General features: G+C 34.3%; 1 non-coding gene across 1 annotated transcript; it reads right to left on the reverse strand.

The window, feature by feature from the left end:
- Positions 1 to 6,223: 6,223 nt before the first annotated feature.
- LOC128032891 (small nucleolar RNA R71) lies at positions 6,224 to 6,330 on the reverse strand. The gene has a single exon (XR_008189231.1). It is a non-coding gene; the product is annotated as a small nucleolar RNA R71 (small nucleolar RNA).
- Between the last annotated feature and the right edge of the window lie 16,020 nt (positions 6,331 to 22,350).

The following is a 22,350-nucleotide window of genomic DNA, read 5'->3' on the forward strand; positions in this document are numbered from 1 at the left end:
ACGAATTATTGATAGAATAAGCTAAATTAAGTTACCGGGACTCCAAAAACGTAAAGAACATTAAAAACGGGGCTTGGAATCACTTACTATTGAGCTTGGAAGCTTAAAAACCCTAACTATGGCTTCCCCCTTGCTGATTTCGTTCACCATGAAAAAGATGAGCACATTTTGCCATCTTTTTCCCTTTTTAATTATTTTTATTACTAAATGACTAAAATGCCCCCATTTAAAAAAATCTATTTCACCCATTTCTTATGTCTATTTTTTTCCATCAATTAACTAATGGTTTAATTACCATATAAGGACCCCCAATTTATAATTTCATAACAATTAGACATTTCTAACATGTAAAACTCAACTTTTGCACTCTTTACAATTTAGTCCTTTTGACTAAGTTGAGTGCCCAAACGTCGAAATTTTCGAACAAAATTTTTACGAAATTTTTCCGTGAAATTATAGACCATAAAAATATAAGAATAACCATATTTTCCCTCGTCAGATTTGTGGTCCCGAAACCACTATTCCGACTAGACCCGGAATCGGGCTGTTACAACTTGCAATTAATTTAGTACAAAACTATAAATATATTTTTTGATAATCTAGTACCTAGATGTGTCTTGATCCAAATTCAGAATTTGGAGAAGTTGATATATGATTAATCCTAAACAACTCGCAAGAAACTACACTGATTTACGAAAACATCATATCTCATGTTGTAGAACTCAAGATCAGGTGATTCAAAAATCATTAAGAAATCAACTTGAAGACCTACTATTTGGAGCAAGAATCGCATAAAAAAGTGGTTAGAAGGTCGTGGAAAGTCTTGTCAAAGTTAGCTATATGAATTTCTATGATTAATCTCAAACTTATCGTACAGAGCTTCACTAATTGATGAAAATAACCATATATTAAATTATAAACCTCAAAATTAGGCAATTTAAAATTTGTCTCAAATATATAGGATTGGACCCTAAAATGATACAAAAAGTTGGTCAAAAGATCTTGAAAAGTGTAGTCAAAGTTGACCTTATAGAAGCTTATGGTATTTGTTTCAAATTTTTTACATAACTTCAATTTTCTTTCAACCATTTAGATCTTTTCCACTATTCTCAAATTTATAGATTGCACGATTAAGGGGCACTATTCCAAACACAAACACAAATACTTACTCAAAAAATTATTAAAAAAAATTATTACAAGCAAATTCTCTCTCTTTTCATCAACTCTTTCTCTTCATCTAATATTGGATATTAATATAGAGCCATTTTGAGCTTTAATAATTTGTAATTACCAATAAAACAAAGATTTCAAGGTTGAATTAAAGAGGTGGACAGCAATCCCAGTCCAACAAAGACTTTTACGTTTGACACATTGCTTGCCTTTGTTTGGGTGATAAACACCTTTCCTTCAATAAGGACGACCTCCCTTTGACCCTTATTGGGTCATCTTAAGACCCACGTATGTATTTTTGACTCTTAACTAATTTTAATTAAGAAAATAAAATTAAATATCCCATTAAATGATTGACACAAGTAGGGGTGAGCAAAATTCGATTCGACTCGAAAAAATCGAAAAAAAATTCGAATTTCGAGTTAAACGAATCGAGTTATTCGAGTTAATCGAGTTATTGAATCAACTCAATTTTTTTCAATTCGAGTTCGAATCGAGTTGAGTTTTCAATTGAATAACTCGAATAATTGAATAATTCAATATCAAACTATAATATTTTACGTTTTACCTAAACTCCCAAACTTTTTACTTTTCCTCAAAACTTTTACTCCTTCCCACTTTTCCCCAAAACTTTTACTCCCTCCTCCCAACCCCCAATCTACCCAAAATCCATTTCCCACCAAAATTTTACTCTTCCATTCATTTTTTTTCAAAATTTTACTCTCAAAACCCTCAAAACTTTTTATTTTCCCCAAAATTTTACTCCTCCCACTTTTCCCTAAAACTTTTATTCTCTTCCCATCCCACCTCCCATCTACCCCAAACCCTCCCCCTCCAATTTTTTTTATATTTTCCTCCAAAATTTTACTCCCCTATTTACTTTCCCTCAAACTTTTATTCCCCAAAACTTTTATTTTCCCCTAAACTTTTACTTCTCACCCTTTACTCTCAAATAAAAATCAAAATTATCCAAAAATCACTAAACATAAATAGTAATAATTTTATTTATATCTACTATTTATATTATTAAATTAAATTTCACATTTTATATTATTTATATTATTGAATTGTTTAGTCATATTGAATATTTATATTAAAATTGAATTCTTAATTATGCCATAAAATATTCGTGTTAAAATTTTATATTGGTATCAATTTCAAATTTTATTTTTAAAATAAATTTTTAAAAATCATATTTTTATATTTAATATATTTTAATTCCAAAATACATAGTGACAAGAATCCAAGATAATTGAAACAACTAAGCAAACAAATAAGCTAACCAAGATATATAAAAATTAATAAATAAATTATGAGGTGATGAAAGTTAATAAAAAATTGATTAAGGTGGACAAATTTTATTACGATGGGTGACAATGGTTACAAGGACCCAAAATTATTTTTAAAATTTAACTCGAACAAATATATTCGATTCGATTCGATTCGAATTCCATCTCACTCGACTCGATTCGAGAAAACTTCAAATAAAGTTAGGATGATAAAATGAGATTCGAAAACTCGATTAACTCGAAAATTTTCGATTCGATTCGATTCGATTCGATCGAATGCTCACCCCTAGACACAAGTCCTATGTTAATCTAGTTAAATTCATGACGATTTTACCATATTAAAATGCTTGTGCAACTTAGTTTAATTTAATCTTATTTCATTATAAAAAAGTACAAGGCATGATCTCTAAATTTAGCTTCATTTTAGAATCATTATTTATTCTATTAAATAAATATTCAAAGTGACTAAATTAACTCTAAATCAAACTAATCATTAAGCTAAGAAAGCACCTAATACTTCATTTTAGAATCATTATTTATTTTATTAAATAAATATTCAATGTGATTAAATTAACCTTAAATCAAACTTATTATTAAATTAAGAAGCACATGGTACTTCAATGAGTAAATCTAGTCAACCATTTGTCATTTTTCAATCATTTATGATTTCATGCAAGTTTCTATATTAAATGTAATCTATCAAGATTTATGTTGTGCTAGTGGAAGGATGATACCACTATCGGACCACTCGTACGCCTTATGGTGCAACAGAAATATTAATTAGGCAATTACCATCCATGAATCCATTTGTGAGAAACAAATCTAAGATAAAATAAGGTTAGAGTGATACCTTTAGGTGATGTGAGTAGACAGGTGACAATTATCTCCATTTGAAACTCATGTTACCGTTTTGGTGATGTTATGATATTATAAAATTATAGTAAAAATATAGTACATTGACAGTATTCTAGCATTTATCTATGCTTTCTGCCCCGCTTTAAACATTTGAAATACATTGTTGTTAAGCTTTTATGACAATATGCTTATTATTATTTTAGCACATTATCATGACATCTTTAATGTATGACGAGATAGAGAGAGACATTGCTAACAGTCTTATTTGTTGACTCCAGTTTTAGTGTCAAAATCTAAGGCTCCTCAGCATTGAATGTGTTGACCAGAGTTTTTGAAGTGAATGTTTACGTGTCAAGGAAAATATCGACTCCTTCTATCATTACGTCAGACACATAACTTGTTTTATTTGTTGGCATGTTTAGAAACACGAAAATTTATGTGTTTTTACATGCCCTTTTAACTCAAAATCATGCTATTTAGGTTAAATTCTTGTCGAAAAATAATTAAATATTATAAAATAATTAAATTATGTTAAAAATATGAACATGATGAATTTTAATTAATTTTATAGTTAATTTTGATTAATTTTGACTATTTTCGACAGATTCGCACAAAGGGCGAAAATTGGCTCGGCAGACAATGCTCGAAGAATAAAATCGAGAAGCAATTTGAAGCATCGAGGAAAATTGATTTCCAGCCTAAGATGGTTCAAAAATGTGTGTTAATTCATAATATAATTAATTTTAATTTATTCCCAATTTAATTTGGGCTAAATAAATTATTATTAATTAATTATGGAAAAAAAGGGTCTAGTTGAACCGCATTGGTTGAACCGAATCTAGTGAACCGAACTAGCCACCAATTGGGCTGCCCAGAACTGTCCATATGCTGACCCAAATCAGCATTTTAGCTGACTAAATAAGCTTGCAAAGAAGCCCTTGAAGAACTTTCAACCTTGCATTCAAACCCCTCCAAAAATATGGCTTTATGGATTTGCCATAGTATATTTTTAGCAAAGTTGAATCTCTCAACTTTGCCATGTGTGTGGCCGGCCAAGGGGGGTCTCTTTGGCTGATGGAATTTTCTATTTTTAGCAGCCACAATCAGCTATAAAAGCCACCCCTTGCTGATCGTTCAAACCATCCCTCACACTCTCATTCTCTCTTCTCCTCTCTCACTTTCTCTCAACTTTTCCTTCCAATTTTCCCTTATGTTCAAATGCCAATTTCTTCTCTTGGAACAGAGGTCCTCGTCATCCATTGTTGAGCAGAAATTAAAGTGTTCATAAGCCACTTTGATAGCCGAGGACAACGGAGAACGAAGAGCGGAGAAATCAGTCAAGCCACGGAGAAACACCAGATTTGCTTCTTATTCCCTATCTCTTTAAATTTCGTTGTTGTTTTGACAAACATGTTTATGAATATTTATGCTATTGAAATGGTTATTTTAATCAATCTAGCTTGCATTTAATCCGTGTTGGGTTGATTATATTTTGCTTGCTTGAATTATTAAAATTGTGTTTGTGCTGTTATAGGCCTCGAGAAGATACTTGATTAAGTAAAATCATGCCTAAGTTATTCTTGAAATTTTAATTTTTAGATAACTAATGAATTAATTATTAAATCGTATTGAAATTGTAATTAACCGACACAATACTTAATCAGTGCATGTTTATTCTTTTAAGGTATCTAAAGTTAATTTAGCATTGTATTTGGCGATACATATGACTTGCAAGATTATTGTGATTAAATTGTTTCAAGGTAGAAATACTCTGTTACCTCACTTGATCTTTTATATGCTTGTGAAGATTGATTAATCGCTTGGATTGACATTGAAAAATGTTCAAGAGATTGATTAATTTAATAAGTATGTATGAGCAGTAGTTAGCAAATTACCGAGTTGCCGTGAACTTGTTCGTAGCAGTATAAACATAAGTTTAATAATTCTAAGTTAAAGGAATGTAATTAATCCAACACGATTATATCATCTTGATTAAACCTTATTTGAAATCGTGCATTAGAACCTTTTTATTTTTAATTTTTTTTACTTAGTTTTTAACCATTAGTTTTTAATCATCTTTAAACCAAAATATTTTCCATCATCAAAGTGTTTTAACATTAATTTCATAAATATTCCTTTTTACAGTCCTTGTGGGTACGATAACTTGACATTTACTTGTCACTTTATTACTTGTTGCGATTGTGTACACTTCTACATTTTCGTCGTTCCCAGTTTTTGGCGCCGTTGCCGGGGACTGTTTTAAAAAAAAGTCATTATTTGTGAATCATTTTTACTTTTGTTTTATTGATTTTCCTGTTTAAATCTTTACTTACTTAATCTTTTTGTGATTATTTCAGGTGTTTATGAGTATTGACCAGATTATCAACTTACTCCCTATGGACTTTGAAATAGAACGAACCTTTCGACAGCGAAGAAGACAAGCGAACCAGAGAAGGACCGAAGAGATAAACTTTCAAAATATGAATCAAGGAAACGGAGCAAACCTTGCTTAGAATCCTATCCTTATTACTGATGATAGGGATAGAGCTTTACGACAGTATGCCGTGCCAGTATTTAACGATCTTAATCCGGGTATTAGGAGACCCAAAATCGAGGCACAACAATTCGAGCTGAAGCCAGTCATGTTCCAGATGCTTCAGACTATGGGCCAATTCAGTGGAATGCCTACTAAAGATCCTCATCTTCACTTAAGACTATTTATGGAAGTAAGCGATTCTTTCAAGTTAGCCGGAGTACCCGAAGATGCATGACGACTGAAGCTGTTCCCATATTTGCTAAGGGAGAAAGCTCGTGCCTGGTTGAACTCATTGCCACCGAACTCCATTTTTACATGGCAAGAGTTAGCCGAGATATTCCTCATGAAGTATTTCTCGCCGAGCAAGAATGCCAAGTTGAGGAATGAGATCACTACCTTCCAACAAATGGATGATGTGTCCCTGTATGAAGCATGAGAAAGGTACGAAGAGTTATTACGAAAGTGCCCTCATCATGGAATCCCACATTGCATTCAACTTGAGACACTCTATAATGGTATCAACACTCACACGAGGATGGTAGTGGACGCCTCTGCTAATGGTGTTCTCCTTTCTAAGTCTTATAATGAGGCTTACGAAATTATTAAGAGGATTGCCAGCAACAATTATCAATGGCCAACCAATCGAGTAGCGTCAAGAAGACGAGTCGCTGGAATACATGAAGTGGATGCTCTCACTCCACTCACATCTCAGGTATCTTCAATAACCTCAATGCTTAAGAATCTTACCACTAATGGGTCTAACCATTTTGCAGCCCAACCACCTAACCAATTTGAGAATATAGCCTGTGTGTATTGTGGGGAAGGACATTTGTTTGAAGAATGTCCATCGAACCCCGAATCCGTATATTACATGGGTAACCAAAACCAAAACCAAAACCGAGGGAGGCAAGGACTGCAATCCAACTTTTATAACTTATCATGGCGAAATAACCCAAATTTTTCTTAGAGAAACCAAGGGGCTGGAACCAGTAACTCTTACGTCCAACCTAAACAAACTCAGCCGCCTAGTTTCCCCCAACAAGTTTAGAAACCAACTCAAGCAGAACCATCCAATAGCTTAAAGAATCTATTGAAGGCATACATGGTGAAAAACGACGCCACTCTAAGGAATTTGGAGAATCATGTGGGCCAGCTTGCTACTGAACTCAGGAACTGACCACAAGGTGCTCTACCTAGTGACACGGAGAATCTGAGAAATTTTGGGAAGGAACATTGTAAAGCGTTGACATTAAATAGCGGAAAGACAGTAGAGCCCAACACTGTCGAAGTTGAAAAGGAGCTAGCTGACGCTCAAGATTCAGAAGAAGTTCAACCAAGTGTTGAAATTCCAGTTTCACCAGAACCAGGATCTGCAAAACTCGACAAAGTAACCTCAGGACCAGCTAATTCTGGTCAACTAACAATGTCGTTAGATGCAGAATTGCCGCCAAAGACGAATCAACCGGAATTAGTCCCAGTAATGAAACCACCACCACCCTACCCTCAAAGACTTCAGAAACAGAAGCAGGAGATTCAATTCAAAAAGTTCCTTGATGTACTCAAGCAACTTCACATCAACATCTCGTTGTTTGAAGCACTTGAGCAAATGCAGAACTACGTCAAGTTCATGAAAGATATCTTGTCTAAGAAACGAAGACCTGGAGAATTTGAGACGGTACCTCTGACGAAGGAATGCAGTGCATATCTTCAAGACAAACTACCCCCAAAATTGAAGGATCTTGGATGTGTTACCATACTGTGCAACATTGGAGCAACATATTGTGGTAAGTCATTATGTGAATTAGGTGCAAGTATCAACTTGATGCCTATGTCAATATTTAGGAAGTTAGGGATAGGAGAAGTTAGACCAACTATAATTATGCTTCAACTAGCAGATCTATCCTTAGCACATCCAGAAGGAAAAATCGAGGACGTATTGGTACATGTAGATAAGTTTATCTTTCCTGCTGACTTTGTAATTCTAGATTTTGAAGCAGACAAAGAAGTACCAATCATCCTAGGAAGGCCGTTCCTAGCAACTGGAAGGACCCTTATTGATGTGCAGAAGGGCGAGCTCACTATGCGTGTTCAGGATAATCAGGTAACATTTAACGTCTTTAAGTCTATGTAATTTCCTGACACAATGGATGATTGCTCTGCAGTGTCCGGTTTAGAGGATTTAATAGTGGAGAAGGAACTCAACTGTGTTGAGGACCAACTGGAAAGAATTTTGACATTGGATCCTCCAAATGATGAAGAGAATGATGAATACTTAGCTTTGCTAGAAGCTAATCAAAGGGAATTTAATCTGCAATCCCGTTTTGAATCTTTGGAGTTAAAAAAGAGGGACTATTCCCAACCAAAAGCATCGATCAAGGAGCCACCTAAATTAGAACTCAAGGTATTACCTTCTCATTTAAAATACGTTTATTTAGGTAACGCTTTTACTCTGCCTGTGATTGTTTTAGCAGAATTGACTACTAAGCAAAAAGAGAAACTTATCCTAATTCTAAAACAATTCAAGAAGGCCATTGGATGGACCATAGCCAATATTCGCGATATTAGTCCATCTGTATGCATGCACAAGATTATCCTAGAAGATGGTAAAAAATGGACGATCGATGGACAATGGAGACTGAACTCCATCATGAAGAACATAGTAAAAAAAGAGATTATTAAGTGGTTAGATACAGGTATCATCTATCCCATCTCAGACAGTTCATGGGTAACCCCGATTTAGTGCGTGACAAAAAAAAAGGTATCATGGTCGTAGAGAACGAGAACAACTAGTTGATACAGACTAGAATGGTTACGGGATGGAGAATCTGCATCAATTACCAAATGTTGAACAAGGTGACTAGGAAAGATCACTTTCCTTTGCCGTTCTTGGACCAGATGCTGGATAGACTCGCAGGACGAGATTACTACTGTTTTCTCGATGGATACTCAGGGTATAATCAGATTACAGTAGCACCAGAAGATCAACACAAAATGATATTCACCTGCCCGTACGGTACGTTTGCATTTAGACGCATGCCATTTGGTTTATGTAATGCACCTGCTACATTTCAAAGATGTATGATGTCTATTTTTACTGATATGGTTGAGAAATATTTGAAAGTTTTTGTGGACGATTTTTCAGTTTCGAAGATACTTACGATGATTCCTTAGCCAATCTAACTAAGGTACTAAGGCGATGTAAAGAAACGAATCTCATACTCAACTAGGACAAGTGCCATTTTATGGTACGAGAAGGCGTTGTTCTAGGGCATCGGATAACGAGACATGTGATTGAGGTAGACAAAGCAACGGTAGACGTTATTGAGAAACTCCCACCTCTAATATCTGTAAAGGGTGTTAGGAGCTTTTTGGCCCACGCCAATTTTTATCGAAGATTTATCAAGGACTTCTCCAAAGTTGCTAAACCCTTATGAAAATTATTTGAGAATGACTCTATATTCAAGTTTGATGAGGAATGCTTAAAAGCCTTCAACGATTTGAAGAGTCGATTGGTCACGGCACCCATAATCATCACACCAGATTGGGATTTGCCATTCGAATTGATGTGTGACGCAAGTGACTTCGCAATTGGAGCTGTCTTGGGGCCGCGAAGGAACAAAGTTTTTCATCCCATCTACTACGCAAGTCGAACCCTAACAGGAGCTCAACTGAATCATATGGTAACAAAAAAAGAGTTACTTGCTGTTGTATTTGCTTTCGACAAGTTTCGATATTATCTGGTAGGTACCAAAGTGACTGTCTACACGGACTACTCGGTAATTAAGTATTTAGTTGCAAAGAAAGACGCTAAGCCGAGGCTGATCTGATGGGTACTTCTACTTCATGAGTTCGATCTAGAAATTTAAGATCGAAAGAAAGTCAAAAATCAAGTAGCAGATCACTTGTCCAGATTGGAGCCACAAGAAGTGAATTCTCCTCTTATACCAATTCAGGAGACGTTTCTAGACGAACATATCCTGAAGGTAAATCATGTCCATAATACCCCTTGGTTTACTGATATTACTAACTATTTGGCTAGTGGTTTGATGCCAATTATAAGACGTGTCAACAAAGGAAAAAGTTTCTTCACGATGTAAAGTACTATTTCTGGGAAGAGCCATATGTGTTTAAAAAGTGTGCAGATCAGATGATCAGGAGATGCGTGGCAGAAGATGAAATACTGAAGATTTTATACCACTGTCACTCAGCTCTAAGTGGGAGAACTTCGGAGGTACACGTACAGCGACCAAAGTATTGCAAGGAGGATTCTTTTGGCCAACACTATTCAAGGATGCATATGCTTACGTGAAGAGCTGTGATCAATGTCAAAGGGTTGGAAATGTCACCAACAGAAATGAGATGCCTCGAACAAACATCATTGAGGTAGAGTTGTTCGATGTATGGGGTATTGACTTTCTTGGTCCTTTTCCTCCGTCTTGTGGTCACAAGTACATACTAGTAGCAGTAGACTATATGTCTAAGTGGGTCAAGGCTGAGGCATATTCGACAAACAATGCTAAGGTTGTGATGAAGTTTCTGCAAAAGCATGTGTTCACAAGGTTTGGAACCCCAAGAGCTATCATTAGTGATGAAGGATCCCACTTTGTGAACAAGTGGTTAAAATGATTATTAAACAAGCACGGAGTGAAACACAAGGTTGCAATAGCTTACCATCCGTAGACAAATGGGCAAGTTGAATTGGCAAATAAGGAGATCAAAGGCATACTTGAGAAGGTAGTTGCCCGAACCGACGAGATTGGTCCACAAGATTAGATGATGCTTTATGGGTTTACAGAACAGCATACAAGACACCGTTAGGGATGTCACCCTATAAGTTGGTCTTTAGGAAAGCCTGTCATCTACCATTGGAGTTAGAGCACAAAGCTTACTGGGCTCTTCAACTGCTTAATTTGGATCCTAAGCTCGCGAAAAAGAAATGGATGTTCCAACTCAATGAGTTAGAAGAGTTCCTAATGTTCTCATATAAAAATGTCATGAGTTAGAAGAGTTCCTAATGTTCTCATATAAAAGAAATGGATGTTCCAACTCAAGAAATGGCATGACAACCACATTTGAGTTCGAGAATTTGAAGCAAGTCAGCAAGTCTTGTTGTTCAATTCCAGATTGAAGTTCTTTCTAGGTAAGCTAAAATCACGTTGGTCCAGTCCATTTATGATTCCCCAAGTCTATCCATATAGAGTTGTTGAACTCCAAGGTAAGGGAGGTAATTTCTGAGTTAATGCTCAGAGCCTGAAACATTATTGGGGAGATAAAGTTGAACGGGATAAAATCTCGTTCATTTTATCAGATACTTAATTTTTTTTTGAATAAATGGTTTAGGGTATATTTTCGGGTAAAGTATGTTTAAATAAATTATGTCTAGTACATTGAAACTTAAGCGGGACCGTCCATGACCCCTCCAATCTTACCTAGGAATTTATTTTGACATAATTTTCCAAGAAATTATCCCCTAAATGGAAAAATAAATTTTTAGTTTCAAATAAAAGGGTCAATTTTGATCCAAGTTTTAATTTACAACTCAATTTTAAATTTTCATTATTTTCATTAAGTCTAGGATTTAATTGAATTATTTTTAAAATTTAGTCGCTCTTTCCGTAAATAATTAAAAAATAAGGTGCCTTTCTTTGTGAATATTTTCAAAAAGCATCTAGAATAAATATCTTTAATATTATTAATAATTTGATAAAGTTTAATATATAATTATATTATTATAATTTATATATTAATTTTTATCAACTTAGCTTAGAATTAGGATCAATTAGGAATTTTTTATTTCTGCACAATAAAATAAGAGATGGGAATCAAAAGTAAATATGGACAAGTAGTAAAGACTAAAGTGTGGCAATAGGTATATACATGTCTAGGATTGGATCTAGGAAGAGCTTGGTACTTAAGCAGTCAAATTGACTCACCTCCTCTTTTCTAGAATCCTACCTGGTGTATAGTATCTATTCACTTTAAACAATGAGGACATTGTTCATTTTAAGTTGGGGGGACCGAAAATTGAAATTATTTCCACTCAGAATAAAATTTTTCTTTTAATTATGAATATGATATATTTTTGTTAAATAAATTTGAATTTTGTTAAGTATGCTAAATTTAAGTATGAATAAAGTTTGATTATTTCAATAAACTATTATGTTAGCTTAATAATGACATGAAATGTATTTCTAATAGAGCATGCAAATCATACCATAAAATTTTAGTTCTTTAGGAAAGTTAGGCATGCATGAAAGTTTAAGTCTTCAGAATTGACTTAGTAGTTTCTTGAGGCGAAATCCTAGGAAGCATGGAACGTTGAAAATGATTTCGGCAATTTTTGTTTGGACCATTTGAGCCTTTCAAGCCAACCATGATGAAATTTTTATCCTTTGAAACCCAAATTTGAGACTTTATGGCCTAATTTTATTTGAACCCTTACAAAGTTAGCCATCACTTTTCTTAATTATCTTAAAAATGTCCCAAACACTAGACTCATTACTATTCAGAGTATTCTTTGAAAATAAGTTTGGGGGAGTTGCAAAGAAGTATGAAATGCTATAAAAATTGTAGTACATGTCGTAAAATACTCGAAAAAAGCACATGTACCTAAAGTAAATTGCACTAAAGAGCATGTGAAAGTTGATGTATTGAAGGTAATTATTTCGAAAGGTCCGATACAAGTTGAGTCTAGGGTTTTTTTTAAACCTAAAATTATCTATCTTTTACCTACCCCTAAGCCCAGCCATGTTGCAACCTTGTTAAAGACCTATTGATTCAAAGTTCCAATGTTACCTACATTAGTGGAGAGAAATTGCTCTGTTCAATATATGAAGACATCAGTTAAGCATAATGATTGCAGTTTAATTTTGAATAAAGGATTAAAATCAAATTAGTAGGGATTAACATGTCTTTATTAAGAAATATTTAGTCTAATTTTTCTATTGAAGTAATGGTTGAGATTAATTTGAATGATATATATACTTGAGTAGCATAATTATCAAATTTCTTGTTTTTGAGCATAAGTATATTGATTTCAAGATTTTGGGAAGAATGTTGTTCTGAAGGAGTTTTTCAAAAAGTATTTCCAAGAAAATTCTTTTCAAATTTGTGCATTACAAGGGACGAGCAATGAATTAAGTTTGGGGGTGTGGAAACACAAAAATTTATGCATTTTTACATGTCATTTTTAACTTAAAATCATGCTATTTCGGTTAAATTCTTGCCGAAAAATAAATAAATATTATAAAATAATTAAATTATGTTAAAAATATGAACATGATGAATTTTAATTAATTTTATAGTTAATTTTGATTAATTTTGACTATTTTCGACAGATTCGCACAAAGGGCGAAAATTGGCTCGGTAGACAATGCTCGAAGAATAAAACCGAGAAGCAATTTGAAGCATCGAGGCAAATTGATTTCCAGCCTAAGATGGTCCAAAAATGTGTGTTAATTCATAATATAATTAATTTTAATTTATTCCCAATTTAACTTGGGCTAAATAAATTATTATTAATTAATTATGGAAAAAAAAAGGTCTAGTTGAACCACATTGGTTGAACCAAATCTAGTGAACCGAACTAGACACCAATTGGGCTGCCCAGAACCGTCCATATGCTGACCCAAATCAGAATTTTAGCTGACTAAATAAGCTTGCAAAGAAACCCTTGAAGAACTTTCAACCTTGCATTCAAACCCCTCCAAAAAATGTGGCTTTATGGATTTGCCCTAGTTTATTTTTGGCAGAATTGATCTCTCAAATTTGCCATGTGTGTGGCCTGAAAACGGGGGTCTATTTGGCTGATGGAATTTTTTATTTTTAGTAGCCACAATCAGCTATAAAAGCCACCCCTTGCTGATCATTCAAATCATCCCTCACACTCCCATTCTCTCTTCTCCTCTCTCACTTTCTCTCAATTTTTCCTTCCCATTTTCCCTTATGTTCAAGTGCCGATTTCTTATCTTGGGAAAGAGGTCCTCATCAGCCATTGTTCAGCAAAAATTAAAGTGTTCATAAGCCACCTTGATAGCCAAGGACTATGGAGAACGAAGAACGGACAAATCTGTCAAGCCACGGAGAAACACCGGATTTGCTTCTTATTCCCTATCTCTTTAAATTTCGTTGTTGTTTTGACAAACTTGTTTATGAATATTTATGCTGTTGAAATGGTTATTTTAATCAATCTAACTTTAATTTAATCTGTGTTGGGTTGATTATATTTTGCTAGCTTGAATTATTGAAATTGTTTTTATGCTGTTATAAGCCTCGGTAAGATGCTTTATTAAGTAAAATCATGCCTAAGTTATTCTTGCAATATTAATTTTTAGATAACTAATGACTTAGTTATTAAATCGTATTCAAATTGTAATTAATCGACACAATACTTAATCAGTGCATGTTTATTCTTCTAAGGTAGCTGAAGTTAATTTAGCATTGTATTTGGCGATACATATGCCTTGCATAACTTGCAAGATTATTGTGATTAAACTATTTCAAGGTAGAAATACTCTGTTACCTCACTTGATCTTTTATAAGCTTGTGAAGATTGATTAATCGCTTGGATTGACATTGAAAAATGTTCAAGAGATTGATTAATTTAATAAGTATGTATGAGCAGTAGTTAGCAAATTACTGAGTTGCCATGAATTTGTTTGTAGCAAGATAAACATAAATTTAATCATTCTAAGTTAAAGGAATGTAATTAATCCAACACAATTATATCATCATGATTAAACCTTAATTGAAATCGTGCATTAGAACCTTTTTATTTTTAATTTTTTACTTAGTTTCTAATCCTTAGTTTTAATCATCTTTAAACCAAAATATTTTCCATCACCAAAGTGTTTTAATATTAATTTCATAAATATTCCTTTTTACAGTCCCAGTGGGTACGATAACTCGACATTTACTTGTCACTTTATTACTTGTTATGATCGTGTACACTTGTACATTTTCGTCGTTCCAATGTTTGATCAAAATATTTTGATGATTTGCTTACGTATTTTTTAGGATCTTGTGCAACCAATCTCATATTTATTGTAACACCCTATACCCGATCCGATCGTTCGGTTCGGTACTAGATATTACAACTACCCGAATCAATTAATCATTTTCATATCTAAATTAATTACATACATAGATGACCTAAATTCAAAATTTAACTATTATTAGAACTCAAATCATTTCAGTTATAAATTCTTACAATGCTTTTGAAAACATTTCAACAGTCATTTACAAATTTAACTCGAATACAAAGATACTCTACCTCATGGACTCGCCTTTTGTACCCAAGGTCAATTTATTTGATAACCTTTGGCGAATTCATATTGATAGTTACCACATATCTCGAAGAGGGTACCTCGTCTATTACCTCAACCCAAATAAGGCCAGATAGACCAATATTCCCTTTTTCATAATACTTTGGTGGATTCCCTTACTAGCTTGTTTATCCACGGTTTCAAAAGAGCTAACTCATCCTAATATACTACTTGTCATGTGAGCCTTATAGTGACTTCTCTTATTATTCCCTATTAAATTTTCATAGCTCAACATTTTGGCACACCTAATTCACCGCCATAGCCTAGCTATGGTCTTACACAATATAATATCATGTTTAATATCCTAGCGGACTACCCTTTATTTATTGTCCTGGAAAACTTCAATGTTTCCATAGTCGAGCTATGGTCTTACACCTTATAACCCTATCTTTGTCATCCTAACATACTATCTCGTGTTTATTGTCCCAACGGATTATCCCGTGTTTATTTTCCTGGAGGACTCTATTAATTATCATAGCCAAGCTCTGGTCTTATACCTTTAAACCACTTTTTAGGTGTCGCCACTAAGGACCTTATTTTCATCCCAGTGTCGCCCCATAGAGCCTGTAGACCGTCGTAATAGTGTTGCTCTATGGAACCTAATTACCGTCGTCATAGTGTTGCCCTGGAAAACCACTTGATAACTGTCGTCACAGTTTCACTCTAGTGTGTTAGTCGATATCATTTCATCACATATCTAACCTTAATGCTTGAACACCACGGTATCCCCTCTGCAAGGCTCGAAGCTTCACAAATCATGGCTTACATTCAACAACACTGGATTGTAAAATCTAACTGAAATTTTCGTTTCCCTATCCATCTGTTCACTCCTCTGATTCACCACTTCGACTCCATCTATCCGTCAAAGTAAATACCTCTATACTCCACATTCAAGACACTCATACATTTCATGCAAATTATGTACTTAATACATAGCACAAGTACACCACATACATTCCACACCATACAACAACCGTTTAACATTTAATAATAAATCATATAAGCACTCATCATCTTTATGCACAATAATAGGCTCAAATAACACAAACAAATGCAACATGATTCATCCAAGACTGAGTACAAAAACTCACCTTAGATCTTTTTTCCTTGTCAACTTCGTTTGTCCCAACACTAGAGCCTTCTTCATCTTGGCAGCTAAGCATGAAAATTGCATAAATAGGTTAAATCAAAATTATTAAACCTTACAACTCAGAACCTAGTTTACAAAAACTTGTTAAGGTCCCTAGACCTCATTCTTTCTAAATTTCTCAAGCACAAAGAGTTAGGGAGCTTACCAAGTACACAATCTCTCTACTTCTAGACTCCAATTCTTATAACTTCTGCTCCGCGCAAAACTCTCCCAAGCTATCTTCTTCTCTAGAGCAACCAGAGAAAATAAAGTAAGTGGAAAGAAAATTACAGACTGAATTTGAAGAGGACTTTTTTCTTCTTTTCTAGAGTGTTCCATTTCACCTTTCTCTCTCTCTATATATATATCTCCTATTAGTAGTCTTTCACTCTCTTTTAAATAATCACCGATAATTATTATGTCTCCCACTATGGAGCCAGCCAGTTCCATCCTAACCAGACTAGAGTTGGAACTTAAATATTTACTCAACAGTTCTCAGATTTCCTAAAAATTCTCATTAGAGTCCACTAACTTACCCCACATTCAATTAGGTCCCAAATTTTCGCTCTAATTGGGCCGTTTAAGATATTCGGGTGTGACAACTCCTTCACCCTTAAAGAAAAGTTCATCCTCGAAATTTCCTCTCGTACCTATTCTTAGAGGCAAACTCCAAATATTTCACTTAATCCTCTTCATAACCTAGAGGTGGACATATTCATTTTCCCTGAAAGCTTTTGTATCGAACTTTCATTTATAGATTATTTTCGAGATTGTTCCACTCAAATTGCGGGTTTGATCATGTTCGTACAAGGTAGTTACCTACACAAGTATAGTCTTGTGTATATCTTGGCAGATCCTTGTCATATACCTTAAACCAGTCATTCTTTTTACCACAAAGCTAATGGGCGATTCTTGTATTAACATGGGAATAACAAACTATATTCCCAAGTTCTGGTCCAATCACATCCTATATGCCCAAGTGGTCGTGGGCCCTTTTGATGTGAGCTAGATGGACTTTAGGTGTTTACGCCAGTTTACCAACACTAATCTGAGCTTCGACGTGATGAATCACTTTAGGGCTGAATAGGAAGAGTTCTAGAAGGAGTGGAGGGAATCTGTTGACCTCTTCTACACTCTAGAGCTTGAGCCAAAATCTCATACCCATATTGAGGAACTCAATGGTGAGAAAGAGGAAGTCACTAAGGAGGTGGTCGATTCGCCAGCTAGAGGTAATGCCTGATACTTTCGTGCATTTTTACTGGTTTTCCATAATAACGAAAGACTTTCATATTTAATTTCCTTATCTTTTTATTCTTACTGCACTTACCTTTCCCTCCATTGTTCTTCAGTAAGTCTATCACCAAACTTGTAATAATTCACCAACTTGCCCTTATTCTTATCACGTTTAATAACTCATAACAACTTCCTATGACCAGAGGATCGGCTAAACCAAAATCTGATACATCTTAATTTGTAACACACTATATCCGACCCGACCACTCGGTTTGAGTACTAGATATAAAAACTACCTGAATCAATTAAGAATTTTCAGATCTAAATTAATTACATACTTAGACTACCTAAATTCAAATATTAATTACTATTAAAACTTATATCATTTCAATTATAAATTCTTACAACTTTGCTTTTTTAAGACAATTCAATAGTTATTTACACAAGCTTTATTTTTTAACTCGAATACAAACATACTCTACTTAACCCTTGAGATGTGACCTCTAAAGGTGCCCCTCTATATACATGAATAACTACCATGCCCATTACTAGAATCTAGTAGTGTCTGGCTTGGTTCCACCACTCTATTCTCCAAGGCAATGCCTATCCAACACACAAAAGATGAATTTTTATAAGTTTAGTGAACATAGTGAGATCATCTCAATTATTCATCGGTATCTACTTAAAATATTTAAGAAGATAAGATCTTATGCACGTAGTTTATTTTCCAATATCTTGCGAATTCATAGTGACGGTTACCACATATCTCGAAGAGAGTACCTCGTCTATTACCTCAACCCAGATAAGGCCACATAGAACAATTTTCCCTTTTTCATAATACTTTGCCGAATTCCTTTAATAATCTGTTTATCCATGGTTTAGGAAGCAGGAACTCATCCCAATATGCTACTCACCACACGAGCCTTACAATGACTTCCTTCATTTTTCCCTATTAATTTTTCATAGCTCAACATTTTGGCGCACCTAATCTGCTGCCATAGCCCAACAATGATCTTACATAATATAATCCCATGTTTAATGTCTTGGTGAACTACACCGTGTTTACTGTCCTGATGGATTTCATTGGCTTCTATAGCCGAGCTATGGCCTTACACCTTATAACCCCATGTTTATTGTTTTGACAGACTATTCCATTTTTACTGTCCCAGCAGGCTACCCCATGTTTATTGTTGTAACGTGTAGGTTTGTGCAAGTGTACACAGTCGTTATCAAGTAATAAGTAAGTATCAAGTTATCGTCTCCACAGAGATTGTATTTGTGCTAAGTCACTTAATTTGTAAAATTATATTAACAATTTGGTAAATAAAAACACAATATAGTTGAGAAGTGGTGATTAAAATATATGAAACTAAATGCAATGATCCCTAATGCAAATTATCCCAAGTATGCAACTATATGAATGAAATAGGTTTTAGTAAAATTAAATACAATTTGCAACAATTATAACATAAATAAAATAGAAGAATTACTATAATTAAAATCAATTTATTAGCAACATGCTTAATAACATTCGAAAAAATATTCCATGGCAACTCGATCTTTCATGAGTTTGGAAACCACATTAGGTCCTTTCAGAATCCTTTACTTAGTAAATACACATTTTGCTGATCCTTTTTACTAAGGGTTTCTTAGCATTCTTGTGAGGTAACAGGGACGCGTAAGGTTTGAAACAATTCAATCATACAAATCTAAAAACTATATAGATAATAGAGCTTGGTCAGAGTTGTTATGCAACCTCTAATCTAATCGGTTCAGGATCTAAATTGAGCATGCACATTTCAATTATGTGTCCATTAGCTGTCGTCTGGTCAGGATCGCTCAGCTAATTCAAGTGCATTTCAATCACGTATGAAAGAAATACAGACTTAATTTTAATTGAAAACATGATCGATTAAGGCACAAACATTATAAGCATGAATCAAATAAATATTATTTAATCAAAGGAATCATCCTAGCTTAAATAAAATTAAGCTAACATTGTTGTAGACAAGAACAAAGAACACATAGCAAACATCTTTATATTAAATTAAAGAAAAGGAAGATTAAACCCAATTCAGAGTGGCTGTCACCCAAGACTCTGATTGACGAGGCTCCTTCATTCCTTTGCTTTGCTCCTTTGCTGATGGCTCTCCAAGGTGGCCGACTAAGGGTTCTTTAAGAGGCTTAATTGCTAAAATCTCTATAAAGAGATGATGCTAGGCGTGGGAATGGAAAAGGCTAAGAGAATTTGGAGAAAAGAGAGAATGATAAATGATGAGAATGATTGAGGAATGATGAATGAAGGAATGAGAGGGTCTTATTTATAGGTGAGGAGAGGGGGATAGTTTGCTAAAAATAGTGGATTTTAATCTCTTCAAATCTCCTCAAATTGTGGTCGGCCATGCTTAGTGGCTTTTGACTTGATTTTTTTGCTTGATTTTTAAGCAATTTTGGATGCCACACAACTCAGGATTGAGACTCAGTCAATCGAAAATCTTCCGGCAAATCTCTAATTTCTTCAACACTGCAAGGACCTTGTGTAATAAAACCAAAGAAAGGTTTAACTGAACAGCCATGTGTAGCCAAATATTGGGTTGACTTGGTCTCCAATTTGGACGGTTTTGTAATCCAGCAAAGCTATCAGACCTATCCAGAACAAATCAACAAGTTAGAGGACCAAAGAATAAAATTTATCCAATTTAATTAATTAATTAAAACCCAAATTATTAATGAAATATTTTAAAATGAATTATTAAATATAATTTTATATTTTATTATTTAATTTAATCATACATGGCCCACTTTATGTCTTAAAAAATATAATATATTCAAATTAATATAAATTAAGCCATTTATTGCATGAAAACTATATAATAAAGCATAAAATCACATTTTAATAATTTCTATGTCCTAATTTCATATTTTCAAATATTTCATTAATTTATTAAACAATTAGTTAGTTTTAACAACGGATTTAAGTAAAAAAAGGTGATAATTACATAGGAAAAATCCTAAATATTTTTCCATTTACGATTGTCTTAGTGGACTCTATTGATTGCAATAGGCAAGCCATGGTCTTACACCTTTAAACCTCTTTTGAGGTGTCGCCCCTAAAGACCTTATCGTCGTCACGGTGTCCCCCCATAGAGCTTGCAGACCGTTGTCATGATGTCGCCCTGAAGGACCAGTCACTAACTGTCGTCACGATCTCACTCTAGTGCATCAGTCGATATCCTTTCATTTCATATCTAACCTCGATGCTCAAACACCACAGTGTCCCCTCCCAAGGCCTAGAGCTTCTCACACCACGGTTTGAGTCAAACAACACCGAATAGCAGAATCTAATTGAAATTTCCATTTCTCTATCCATCTGCTCACTCCTCTCATTCGCCACTTCTACTCCATCTATCCCGTCAAAGTAAATACCCTTGTACTCCACATTCAAAACACTCATACATTTCATGCGAATTAGGTACTTAATACATAGCACAAGTACACCACACACATTCCACACCATACAACAATCGTTTAACATTTAACGATCAATCATATAAGCACACACCATATTTATGCACAATAATAAGTCAAATAATGCAGACAAACACAACATGATTCATCAAATACAAAGTGTAGAAACTCACCTTAGATCCTTTTTCCTTTCAACTTAGTTCGTTTGAACGCCAGAGCCTCATTCATCCTAGCAGCTAAGCATCAAAATCACATAAATTAGTTAAATCCAAATTATTAAACCTTACAGTTTAAAACCTAGTTTACAGAAACTTGTTAAGGGCCCTAGACCTCATTCTTTCTCAATTTCTCAAGCATAGAGAGTTAGGGAGCTTACCAAGTTCAGAATCTCTCTACTTCCAGACTCCAATTCTTATAACTTCCGCTCCATGCAGAGCTCTCCCAAGCTTTCTTCTTCTTTAGAGCTACCGAAGAAAATAAAGCAAGTGGAAAGAAAATTATAGATTGAATTTAAAGAGGATTTTTTTTCTTTTTTTCCCAAAGTGTCCCCTTTTACCTCTCTCTCTATATCTCCTATAAGCAATCTCTCACTCTTCTTTAACCAATCACCGTTAATTATTATGTCTCCCACTAAGGAACCAGTTAGTTCTATCCTGACCAGATTAGAATTGGAGCTCAACTATTTACTCAACAGTTCATAGTTTTCCTAAAAATTCTCAGTAGAGTCTGCTAACTTACCAAACATTCAATTAGGTTCCATATTTCTGCCCTAATTGGGTCCTTTAAGATATTTAGGTGTGACAACTCCCCCACATTTAAAGAAAATTTCGTCCTTGAAATTTTTTTCCACACCTATTCTTAGAGGCAGACTCCAAACATTTCACTCAATCCTCTTTATAACCTAGAGGTGGACATCTTCATTCTCCCTGAAAGCTTTAGTACCAACATTTCATTTACAAATTCTTTTCAAGATTGTTCCACTCAAGTTGCAGGTTTGATCATATTTGTACAAGGCAATTAGCTACATAAGACACTCATACATTTCATACAAATTAGGTACTTAATACATAGCACATGTACGGCACACACATTCCATACCATACAACAACGTTTAACATTTAACTATCAATCATACAACCACTCACCATATTTATGCACAACATTAGGCTCAAGTAACACAGAAAAATGCAACATGATTATCCAAGATAGAGCGCAGAAGCTCACCTTAGATTGATTTTTCGTGTCAACTTAGTTTGTCTCAACGCTAGAGCATCCTTCATCCTAGCAGCTAAGCACAAAAATCGTATAAATCGATGAAATTGAAATTATTAAACCTTAAAACTCAGA

Source organism: Gossypium raimondii, chromosome 9, assembly GCF_025698545.1.
Source record: "Gossypium raimondii isolate GPD5lz chromosome 9, ASM2569854v1, whole genome shotgun sequence".
NCBI lineage: Eukaryota > Viridiplantae > Streptophyta > Magnoliopsida > Malvales > Malvaceae > Gossypium > Gossypium raimondii.